This window comes from Oncorhynchus kisutch, unplaced genomic scaffold (genome assembly GCF_002021735.2).
Source record: "Oncorhynchus kisutch isolate 150728-3 unplaced genomic scaffold, Okis_V2 scaffold4035, whole genome shotgun sequence".
Classification (NCBI taxonomy): Eukaryota; Metazoa; Chordata; class Actinopteri; order Salmoniformes; family Salmonidae; genus Oncorhynchus; species Oncorhynchus kisutch.
The window spans coordinates 193,918-206,941 of NW_022265980.1; the positions used below are offsets into that span (position 1 = coordinate 193,918).

Here is a 13,024-nt window from a genome sequence, read left to right on the forward strand (position 1 = left end):
GAAGTGCACCAGTCCCTCCTGCAGCAAAGCACCCCCACAACATGATTCTGCAACCACTGTGCATCACGGTTGGGATGGTGTTCTTCAGCTTGCAAGCCTCCACCTTTTTCCTCTAAACATAATGATGGTCATTATGGCCAAATAGTTCTATTTTTGTTTCATCAGACCAGAGGACAGACCAGAGGACATTTCTCCAAAAAGTACGATCTTTGCCCCATGTGGGGTTGCAAACCGTAGTCTGGCGTTTTTATGGTAGTTTGGAGCAGTCGATTCTTCCTTGCTGAGCGGCCTTTCAGGTTATGTCAATATAGGACTCGTTTTACTGTGGATATAGATACTTTTATACCTGTTTCCTCCAGCATCTTCACAAGGTCCTTTGCTGTTGTTCTGGGATGGATTTGCACTTTTCGACCCAAAGTACGTTCATCTCTAGGAGACAGAACGTGTCTCCTTCCTGAGCGGTATGACGCCTGCGTGGTCCCATGGTGTTTATACTTGCGTACTATTGTTTGTACAGATGAACGTGGTACCTTCAGGCGTTTGGAAATTGCTCCCAAGGATGAACCAGACTTGTGGAGGTCTACATTTTTTTTCTGAGGTCTTGGCTGATTTCCTTTGGTTTTCCCATGGAGTCAAGCAAAGAGGCACTGAGTTTGAAGGTAGGCCTTGAAATACATCTACAGGTACACCTCCAATTGACTCAAAGGATGTCAATTAGCCTATCAGAAGCTTCTAAAGCCATGACATCATTTTCGGGAATTTTCCAAACTGTTTAAAGGCACAGCCAACTTAGTGTTTATAAACTTCTAACCCACTGGATTTGTGATACACTGAATTATAAGTGAAATAATCGGTCTGTAAACAATTGTTGGAAAAATTACTTGTGTCATGCACAAAGTAGATGTCCTAACCGACTGCCAAAACTATAGTTTGTTAACAAGAAATGTGTGGAGGGGTTGACAAACAGGTTTTAATGACTCCAGCCTAAGTGGATGGAAACTTACGACTTCAACAGTATGTACCAGCTCACACTGGGAAACGATTTTCACTCAAGTACCCTTCCCTGGTGGACTAGTGGTCAGGATTCGGCGCTCTCACCGCCGCGGCCCGGGTTTGATTCCCGGTCAGGGAACTACTCTTTTGCTACATGTTTACTTGTGCAACCTCTCACTATGAATATGGAAGGTTATCGCACATATGTACCAGCTCACACTGGGAACCGATTTGCACTGTAGTACCCTTCCCTGGTGGTCTAGTGATTAGGATTCGGAAAAGAACCCTGACCGGGTTCGATTCCCGGTCAGGGAAATTGTCTATGCTCCTTGTGTACTTGTGCAACCTGTCACTATGAATTTAGTAGGATGTCGCACATATGTACCACTTCAAATTGCAAACCGATTTGCCCTGCAGTGTCCTTCCCAGGTGTTCTAGTGGTGCACCAGATCCTCCTGCAGCAAAGCACCCCCACAACATGATGCTGTGCTTCACGGTTGGGATGGTTTTCTTTGGCTTGCGAGCCTCCCCCTTTTCGATATAGGACTCGTTTGCCTGGGGATATAGACCATTTTGTACCTGTTTCCTCCAGCATCTTCACAAGGTCCTTTGCTGTTGTTCTGGGATGGATTTGTTTTGTTTGTTGTTTGTTTGTTTGTATTGTTTCTACAGATGAACGAGGTACCTTCAGGCGTTTGGAAATTGCTCCCAAGGATGAACCAGACTTGTGGAGGTCCACATTTTTTTTCTGAGGTCTTGGCTGATTTCTTTTGATTGTCCCATGATGTCAAGCAAAGAGGCACTGAGTTTGAAGGTAGACCTTGAAATACATCCACAGGTTCACCTCCAATTGACTCAAATGATGTCAATTAGCCTATCAGAAGCTTCTATAGCCATGACATCATTTTTATGGATTATTCCAAGCTGTTTAAAGGCACAGTCAACTTAGTGTAAGTAAACTTGTAAAATTACAAGTGAAATAATCTGTAAACAATTGTTGTAAAAATGACTTGTGTCATGCACAAAGTAGATGTCCTAACCGACTTGCCAAAACTATAGTTTGCTAACAAGAAATTTGTGGAGTGGTTGAAAAACGAGTTTTGATGACTCCAACCTAAGTGTATGTAAACTTCTGACTTCAACTGTACGGTATATACTGAATGTCAAGGTACTTTAAATTAAAGCAAAACACAACAACTTCAAAAACAACAATAAACAACAACAACACAGGAGTAAATGAATATAGGAAACCAAAAGGAAAAGCCCCATCCAAGGTGAAACACCACTTCTATACTGTATCCAACACCTGCAGAAATGGAGTCAACTGCACAATACCAGTCAGTCTGTCATCTACAGGGCTACAGGAGGAGGGAGGCCATAGTGTTCCATCAGAATACCAGTCAGTCTGTCATCTACATGGCCGCAGGAGGAGGGAGGCCATAGTGTTCCATCAGAATACCAGTCAGTCTGTCATCTACATTGCCGCAGGAGGAGGGAGGCCATAGTGTTCCATCAGAATACCAGTCAGTCTGTCATCTACAGGGCCGCAGGAGGAGGGAGGCCATAGTGTTCCATCAGAATACCAGTCAGCCTGTCATCTACAGGGCTGCAGGAGGAGGGAGGCCATAGTGTTCCATCAGAATACCAGTCAGCCTGTCATCTACATGGCCGCAGGAGGAGGGAGGCCATAGTGTTCCATCAGAATACCAGTCAGCCTGTCATCTACATGGCCGCAGGAGGAGGGAGGCCATAGTGTTCCATCAGAATACCAGTGTCAGTCTGTCATCTACAGGGCTACAGGAGGAGGGAGGCCATAGTGTTCCATCAGAATACCAGTGTCAGTCTGTCATCTACAGGGCCGCAGGAGGAGGGAGGCCATAGTGTTCCATCAGAATACCAGTCAGCCTGTCATCTACATGGCCGCAGGAGGAGGGAGGCCATAGTGTTCCATCAGAATACCAGTCAGCCTGTCATCTACATGGCCGCAGGAGGAGGGAGGCCATACTGTTCCATCAGAATACCAGTGTCAGTCTGTCATCTACAGGGCTACAGGAGGAGGGAGGCCATAGTGTTCCATCAGAATACCAGTGTCAGTCTGTCATCTGCAGGCCACAGGAGGAAAGAGGCCACAGTGTTCCATCAGAATACCAGTGTCAGTCTGTCATCTGCAGGCCGCAGGAGGAGAGAGGCCACAGTGTTCCATCAGAATACCAGTGTCAGTCTGTCATCTGCAGGCCACAGGAGGAAAGAGGCCACAGTGTTCCATCAGAATACCAGTGTCAGTCTGTCATCTGCAGGCCACAGGAGGAAAGAGGCCACATTAAAAAATAGAAGAATATAAAAGGAGAATATAAAAGGCAAGGTCAGTGTCCCAAATGATACCCTATTCACTATATAGTGCATCCTATGGACCCTGGTGAAAAGTAGCGCATTAAATAGGGAATAGTGTGTGATTTGGGACGTAGGAATGGTGGCCCTGAAACCTGGCATTTATTTTCAGCCAATCTGTCAAAAGAGACAGAAGGTGACGGTTAGGGCAGAGAGGGCTGATGTAGGCCAGTGTAACATCCAAGATATTCCCTCTCCCCTTGAGACATGACCTTCTCTGGGGCCTTGTCTTTGGTTCCCCTCTCCCCTACATTGGTTCCCCCCATAGCTCCAGGTGGGGAAATGTTAAGTGAAACACAAAGGGAAGATTTTATGTGTCACCCCTTGCTGAGAGAGATCGCACCTGGGCCCCAAGGTCAGAGTGAGAAGAGAGAGAGAGAGAGAGAGAGAGAGAGAGAGAGAGAGTTAGAGAGAGAGAGAGAGCGCGCGAGAGAGAACGTGAGCGAGAGAGAGAAAGAGGGGAGAGAGAGAGAGAGGGGGGAGAGAGAGACAGGGGAAGGAGAGAGTGAACAGGGAGATCGAGAGAGAGATGTACAGAGGAGAAAGGGAGAGAGAGAGAACAGAGAGGGGAATGAGAGAGATAACAGAGAGAGGGAGAGACACAGGAAAAGAGAGTGAACAAAGATAGAAAGAGAGAGAGAGCTAGAGAGAGAAAAGAGAGAGAGAGATGATGATAGAAGGCAATGTGAGAGATTGATGGACCCCCATCCCTCCATCTCCCTCCCCTCTCTCTCCCTCTCCTTCTCTCTACTCTTCCACCCTTCTCTCCAACCTACCTCGTATCCGTCCTTCCTATCCTCCCTTCCCGTTTCCCCCCCTACTCCCTCCTTACACTCTCTCCTCCTCCTCCTCCTCCTCCTCCTCCTCCCCCCTCCCATCCTCCCTCCTTCGTTCCGATGTCTGGCTCTTGGCTGTCAGGCTGAGAAATGGCAGGCTAGACAGGGGTCTTCTGCCTGGGGAGACAGACAACAGGGAACAGAGACCTCCACACACACACAGGTTTGAGTCTTACAGTGTTCATCTGTATCCACAGAGACATCCATGACCCCAAGGACCCACTTTTAACAAACACACTGAAACATGAGCTCACGGATACATGGACACACGGACACACAGACACACAGACAAACTGACACTCAGACACATAGACAAACTGACACTCAGACACATAGACACACAGACAAACTGACACTCAGACACATAGACACACAGACAAACTGACACTCAGACACATAGACACACAGACAAACTGACACTCAGACACATAGACACATGCTCGTACTCAACCCAACTGGGATTCCAGACAGAAAACTGAGAATCCCCTTTCCTCAACATCACAGAGACCCCCCACCCCCCACCACCCATCCCCCCATCCTTATCCATTTGATTGACAGGTACATAACATGTATACATTTCATCCAGAGAACTCTTCAGGTAAATACTATTGTCCCTCCCTATGGGCCCTGGTCAGAAGCACTACACTATATAGGGAACTCTTCAGGTAAATACTATTGTCCCTCCCTATGGGCCCTGGTCAGAAGCACTACACTATATAGGGAACTCTTCAGGTAAATACTATTGTCCCTCCCTATGGGCCCTGGTCAGAAGCTCTACACTATATAGGGAACTCTTCAGGTAAATACTATTGTCCCTCCCTATGGGCCCTGGTCAGAAGCACTACACTATATAGGGAACTCTTCAGGTAAATACTATTGTCCCTCCCTATGGGCCCTGGTCAGAAGCACTACACTATATAGGGAACTCTTCAGGTAAATACTATTGTCCCTCCCTATGGGCCCTGGTCAGAAGCACTACACTATATAGGGAACTCTTCAGGTAAATACTATTGTCCCTCCCTATGGGCCCTGGTCAGAAGCTCTACACTATATAGGGAACTCTTCAGGTAAATACTATTGTCCCTCCCTATGGGCCCTGGTCAGAAGCTCTACACTATATAGGGAACTCTTCAGGTAAATACTATTGTCCCTCCCTATGGGCCCTGGTCAGAAGCACTACACTATATAGGGAACTCTTCAGGTAAATACTATTGTCCCTCCCTATGGGCCCTGGTCAGAAGCACTACACTATATAGGGAACTCTTCAGGTAAATACTATTGTCCCTCCCTATGGGCCCTGGTCAGAAGCACTACACTATATAGGGAACTCTTCAGGTAAATACTATTGTCCCTCCCTATGGGCCCTGGTCAGAAGCTCTACACTATATAGGGAACTCTTCAGGTAAATACTATTGTCCCTCCCTATGGGCCCTGGTCAGAAGCACTACACTATATAGGGAACTCTTCAGGTAAATACTATTGTCCCTCCCTATGGGCCCTGGTCAGAAGCACTACACTATATAGGGAACTCTTCAGGTAAATACTATTGTCCCTCCCTATGGGCCCTGGTCAGAAGCTCTACACTATATAGGGAACTCTTCAGGTAAATACTATGGTTCCTCCCTATGGGCCCTGGTCAGAAGCACTACACTATATAGGGAACTCTTCAGGTAAATACTATTGTCCCTCCCTATGGGCCCTGGTCAGAAGCACTACACTATATAGGGAACTCTTCAGGTAAATACTACGGTCCCTCCCTATGGGCCCTGGTCAGAAGCACTACACTATATAGGGAACTCTTCAGGTAAATACTATTGTCCCTCCCTATGGGCCCTGGTCAGAAGCACTACACTATATAGGGAACTCTTCAGGTAAATACTACGGTCCCTCCCTATGGGCCCTGGTCAGAATCACTACACTATATAGGGAACTCTTCAGGTAAATACTATTGTCCCTCCCTATGGGCCCTGGTCAGAAGCACTACACTATATAGGGAACTCTTCAGGTAAATACTACGGTCCCTCCCTATGGGCCCTGGTCAGAAGCACTACACTATATAGGGAACTCTTCAGGTAAATACTATTGTCCCTCCCTATGGGCCCTGGTCAGAAGCACTACACTACATAGGGAACAGGGTACCATTTGGTAGACAGACAAGGGGACTGTTTAATGGGAAAGTGTTTATAGAAGATCAAATGAGAGGAAAACAATGACTTTGTTTTGTTTTCTACGCTATCAGATTCCCAACGGCAGATCAGAAGCACGTCTTTATTCAAATGAACATGTGTTCTGTGATCCTGTTCATTTACTGATTACAGCTGGAAGACAAGGAGAGACATTGGCTTTGTCACAAATGGCCCCCTATTCCCTACATAGTGCACTACTTCTGACCATGAACCATAGGGCTGCCTGCTGTATATAGGGAATCTAGTGGGGCACTTGAAAATAATCCATTCACTGCAAAGTTGTCAGCATAAATACTGCAAGACCTATGCTCTACATTAACATAGAAACACGTGATGTAGGGAGAGAGAGAGAGAGAGAGAGAGAGAGAGAGGGGGGAGTAGGTGAGGGAGAGAGAGAGATCGCAAGAGAGAGGGAGAGGTGGAAAGGGTGAGTGAGAGAGAGGGAGAGACATCACACGAGAGAGGAAGAGGTGGAACGAGAGAGAGTGAGAGAGAGGGAGAGACATCACACGAGAGAGGAAGAGGGGGAACGAGAGAGAGTGAGAGAGAGAGAGGGAGAGAGAGAGACATCCCGAGAGAGGGAGAGGGGGAAAGGGAGAGAGTGAGAGAGAGAGAGGGAGAGAGAGACATCCCGAGAGAGGAAGAGGGGAAAGGGAGAGAGTGAGAGAGAGGGAGAGAGAGACATCCCGAGAGAGGGAGAGGGGGAAAGGGAGAGAGTGAGAGAAAGGAAGAGACATCACACGAGAGAGGGAGAGGGGGAACGAGAGAGAGGGAGAGGGGGAACGAGAGAGAGGGAGAGGGGGAACGAGAGAGAGGGAGACACACTCACAAGACGAAAGCCACCGATGACCCCGTTGAGTTGTAATCACGCCACCCATGGTTTGTTTATGTGTGCTATCATCTTACACACACACACACACACACACACACACACACACACACACACACACACACACACACACACACACACACACACACACACACACACACACACACACACACACACAGTAACTGTTTGTTCTCATGTGTTTCCCTGAGTTACATCATTGTAGAATATAAAATGCATCTGCATAACTAAAGTGGGACAATCATCGTAACCCGAAGAGAAGAACAGACGAGAACAGAGAAACTCTCTCACACACACACAGCATGAGCACACACACACACACACACACACACACACACACACACACACACACACACACACACACACACACACACACACACACACACACACACACACACACACACACACACACACACACACACACCCTTGTAATACTAATTGCCAGATCCGTAAATGCCCCAGGGGAAGAAGGAGAACACACAGGAGCAGTCTTCCTCTCTTCCAGGCTACAGATCACACCACCACACAATCACTATGAATTACCACAGTGTCTTGGTCCTGCTAAGGTCCAGTGGCACTACAATCCAAGGCCAGGCCTTTGTATTTGTGTGTGTGTGTGTGTGTGTGTGTCTGTGTGTCTGTCTGTGTGTGTGTTACTGGGCCTGTTTTGTGGCAGTAAAGAGGTTCAGTAGTCTGGTATTAGTCAATACAAAACAATACCTGTCAGAGGTCCTTTTGTGCTACATCTGAGTCCACACACACACACACACACACACACACACACACACACACACACACACACACACACACACACACACACACACACACCGTGAACATGTAGGTGAAGATCCAGAAGTCAGATACATGGATACATAAAACATGGGCATTACCTAAACCAGGTATGTAGTAGGAACTCAGTCGGGGTCTCAACTTCCTGTTGACAGTTAGAATAACAGAATTCACAAGGTGCAGTTTTGAAAAGTGTCTCTCAATTAGCACGTCAGAAACATATTTTTAGATGAGTAACTTAGTCAAGCGACCAGCTCTCTCAACTTGTTTTCTATTCAACGAGAGAAGCAGTATATCGTTAGTGTTGGTTACCTAGTGTGTACTGTCAAATGAAATGACTGTAAACATCACATTAGAGGTGGGTCAACTAGGTTATATTCTGTCAGATGTAATGAGAGGTGGGTTAACTAGGTTATATTCTGTTAGATGTAATGAGAGGTGGGTCAACTAGGTTATATTCTGTCAGATGTAATGAGAGGTGGGTTAACTAGGTTATATTCTGTTAGATGTAATGAGAGGTGGGTCAACTAGGTTATATTCTGTCAGATGTAATGAGAGGTGGGTTAACTAGGTTGCCACTGTCAGATGTAATGAGAGGTGGGTTAACTAGGTCATATTCTGTCAGATGTAATGAGAGGTGGGTCAACTAGGTTGTCACTGTCAGATGTAATGAGAGGTGGGTCAACTAGGTTATATTCTGTTAGATGTAATGAGAGGTGGGTTAACTAGGTTATATTCTGTCAGATGTAATGAGAGGTGGGTTAACTAGGTTATATTCTGTCAGATGTAATGAGAGGTGGGTCAACTAGGTTGTCACTGTCAGATGTAATGAGAGGTGGGTCAACTAGGTTATATTCTGTTAGATGTAATGAGAGGTGGGTTAACTAGGTTATATTCTGTCAGATGTAATGAGAGGTGGGTTAACTAGGTTATATTCTGTCAGATGTAATGAGAGGTGGGTTAACTAGTGTGTACTGTCAGATGTAACTAGGTTAACTAGAGTGTGTACTGAATAGTTTGATGAAGTATAGTACGTTTGGAAAGAGTATCCAGTCAGGGTTCATTAAGAGATTTATGTGCAATTTAAAAAGCTGAAATGAAGAAAGAGAGAGAGAGGATTCGTCCCAAATCGCACCCTATTAATTATGTGGTGAACTACTTTTGTGCCGGAACCCTATATGGGGTAGGTGTACTATGAAGGGAAAAGGCTGCCATATGTGACTCACACAGAGATAATGAGAGAGATAAGCACAAACACAGGAACTGCTCAACAACCTGTTCTTTACTGAAACCTTGAAACCTTTCCTCTTGAAGTCTGGTCCATTCTGAAGTGTTGATCAGAGGAAGACAGGAAGATGGGAGCCGGTAATATATTCCACTGTGGAAAATGAAAACCACATGAGGGAACAGACGCGTGCGCGCACACACACGCACACACACACACACGCGCACGCACGCGCGCACACACATGCACACACGCACACACACACACACACACACACACACACACACACACACACACACACACACACACACACACACACACACACACGTACACACACACACACACACACACACACACACACACACACACACACACACACACACACACACACACACACGTACACACACACACACACACACACACACACACACACACACACACACACACACACACACACACACACACACACACACACACACACACACACACACACCCACATCAATTAAAACTACATGATAGAGCATCCGTGTGGCTTATCAACATAATCAAACACAACATGCTCTCCACTTAGAAACAACAACAACAACTCTAAGATAGTAGGAAGACATTTGTCCCAAATGGCAACCGATACCCTATTAACCAGGGCCCATTGTGCACTCTATAGGGAATAGGGCTCTGGTCTAAAGTAGTGCACTATATTGGGAATAGGGCTCTGGTCTAAAGTAGTGCACTATATTGGGAATAGGGTTCTAGGTCTAAAGTAGGGCACTATATAGGGAATAGGGCTCTGGTCTAAAGTAGTGCACTTTAATAGGGAATAGGGTTCTAGGTCTAAAGTAGGGCACTATATAGGGAATAGGGCTCTGGTCTAAAGTAGTGCACTTTAATAGGGAATAGGGTTCTAGGTCTAAAGTAGGGCACTATATAGGGAATAGGGCTCTGGTCTAAAGTAGTGCACTTTAATAGGGAATAGGGTTCTAGGTCTAAAGTAGGGCACTATATAGGGAATAGGGCTCTGGTCTAAAGTAGTGCACTCTATAGGGAATAGGGCTCTGGTCTAAAGCAGTGCACTATATTGGGAATTGGGCTCTGAGCTAAAGTAGGGCACTCTATAGGGAATATGGTGCCATTTTGGGACAGATAGGTTTAAAAGATTCAAAGAGCTCTCTGAGACGCGACGTCAATTGTAATCCCCTCTAACCCCGAAGGCCAACAACCCCAGGGTTCCTACAGTACAGATGACTTTGTGTGTGTGTGTGTGGGTCCCTTGCGGCTACAGTATAACCCCAGTTACACCACCAGCCAGCTCCTATTTCCCCATTACAGAGGTCCCATGTAATACACTCTGTCAGAAAACCAGACCAGTGTGTCATTAAGCATACCACACACACACAGACACACACACAGACACACACACACACACACACACACACACACACACACACACACACACACACACACACACACACACACACACACACACACACACACACACACACACACACACACACACACACACCGGCGTGCATACATTCCTCAGCTCTCTCCCAGAGCGTTTCAGTCTCTAGCTAATCAGTGTTTTATTGAATATGGAAATGATAAGGAAACATATGTCTCACATGGTTTCAAATGATTTGGTCTCTCTCTATATATACGGTGGGGAGAACAAGTATTTGATACACTGCCCATTTTGCAGGTTTTCCTACTTACAAAGCATGAAGAGGTCTGTAATGTTTATCATAGGTACACTTCAACTGTGAGAGACGGAATCTAAAACAAAAATCCAGAAAATCCCATTGTATGATTTTTAAGTAATTAATTTGCATTTTATTGCATGACATAAGTATTTGATCACCTACCAACCAGTAAGAATTCCGCTGTGTAAGGACATCAGGGATACAATTGTAGACCTGCACAAGGCTGGGATGCGCTACAGGACAATAGGCAAGCAACTTGGTGAGAAGGCAACAACTGTTGGCGCAATTATTAGAAAATGGAAGAAGTTCAAGATGACGGTCAATCACCCTCGGTCTGGGGCTGGGGCTCCATGGAAGATCTCACCTCGTGGGGCATCAATGATCATAAGGAAGGTGAGGGATCAGCCCAGAACTACACGGCAGGACCTGGTCAATGACCTGAAGAGAGCTGGGACCACATTCTCAAAGAAAACCATTAGTAACACACTATGCCGTCATGGATTAAAATCCTGCAGTGCACACAAGGTCCCCCTGCTCAAGCCAGCGCATGTCCAGGCCCGTCTGAAGTTTGCCAATGACCATCTGGATGATCCAGAGGAGGAATGGGAGAAGGTCATGTGGTCTGATGAGACAAAAATAGAGCTTTTTGGTCTAAACTCCACTCGCCATGTTTGGAGGAAGAATTAGGATGAGTACAACCCCAAGAACACCATCCCAACCGTGAAGCATGGAGGTGGAAACATCATTCTTTGGGGATGCTTTTCTGCAAAGGGGACAGGATGACTGCACCGTATTGAGGGGAGGATGGATGGGGCCATGTATCACGAGATCTTGGCCAACAACCTCCTTTCCTCAGTAAGAGCATTGAAGATGGGTCGTGGCTGGGTCTTCCAGCATGACAGCGACCCAAAACACACAGCCAGGGCAACTAAGGAGTGGCTCCGTAAGAAGCATCTCAAGGTCCTGGAGTGGCCTAGCCAGTCTCCAGACCTGAACCCAATAGAAAATCTTTGGAGGGAGCTGAAAGTCCGTATTGCACAGCGACAGCCCCGAAACTTGAAGAATCTTGAGAAGGTCTGTATGGAGGAGTGGGCCAAAATCCCTGCTGCAGTGTGTGCAAACCTGGTCAAGAACTACAGGAAACGTACAATCTCTGTAATTTTAGACAAAGGTTCTGTACCAAATATTAAGTTCTGCTTTTCTGATGTATCAAAACCTATGTCATACTTATGTCATGTAATAAAATGCAAACGAATAAAATGCAAATTACTTAAAAATCATACGAAAATCATGTGATTTTCTGAATGCGATTTTCTGGATTTTTACAGACCTCTACGTGCTTTGTAAGTAGGAAAACCTGCAAAATCGGCAGTGTATCATATACTTGTTCTCCCCATGATATATATATATATATATATATATATATATATATACTTGCAACTTTTGAACGGTAGTGTATGTATATATATACACACACATTGAGCATACAAAACTTCAGGAACGCCTTCCTAATATTGACATTGAGTTGCACACCCTTTTGCTCTCAGAACAGCCTCTATTCATCAGGACATGGACTCTACAAGGTACCAAAAGTGTTCCACACCAGCCTATGTTGACTCCAATGCTTCCCACAGCTGTGTCAAGTTGGCTGGGTGTCCTTTGGGTGGTGGACCATTGTTGATACACAGAGTGGAAAACCCAGCAGCGTTGTAGTTCTTGACACAAACCGATGCACCTGTCACCTACTACCATTCACCTTTCCATGGCACATAAATATTTTGTCTTGCCAATTTACGCTCTGAATGGAATACATACGCAATCCATGTCTCAATTGTCTCAAGGCTTAAAAATCCTTCATTAACCCGTCTCCTCCCCTTCATCTACACTTATTGAAATGTGATCAATAAGGGATCATAATTTTCACCAGGACTCAGCTGGTCAGGTCTATGTCATGGTAAGAGCTGGTGTTCCTTATGTTTTGTACAATCACTGTATCTCTCTCTCTCTCCCTCTTCCTCTCTCTCTCTCCCTCTTCCTCTTTATCTCTCTCTCTCTCTCTCTCT

The 13,024-nt window shown here is 45.8% G+C and overlaps 1 non-coding gene across 1 annotated transcript; it reads left to right on the forward strand.

Moving 5' to 3' along the window:
* Positions 1-1,060: 1,060 nt before the first annotated feature.
* Positions 1,061-1,132, forward strand: trnae-cuc (transfer RNA glutamic acid (anticodon CUC)). Its single transcript has one exon. It is a non-coding gene; the product is annotated as a tRNA-Glu (tRNA).
* Positions 1,133-13,024: the final 11,892 nt, after the last annotated feature.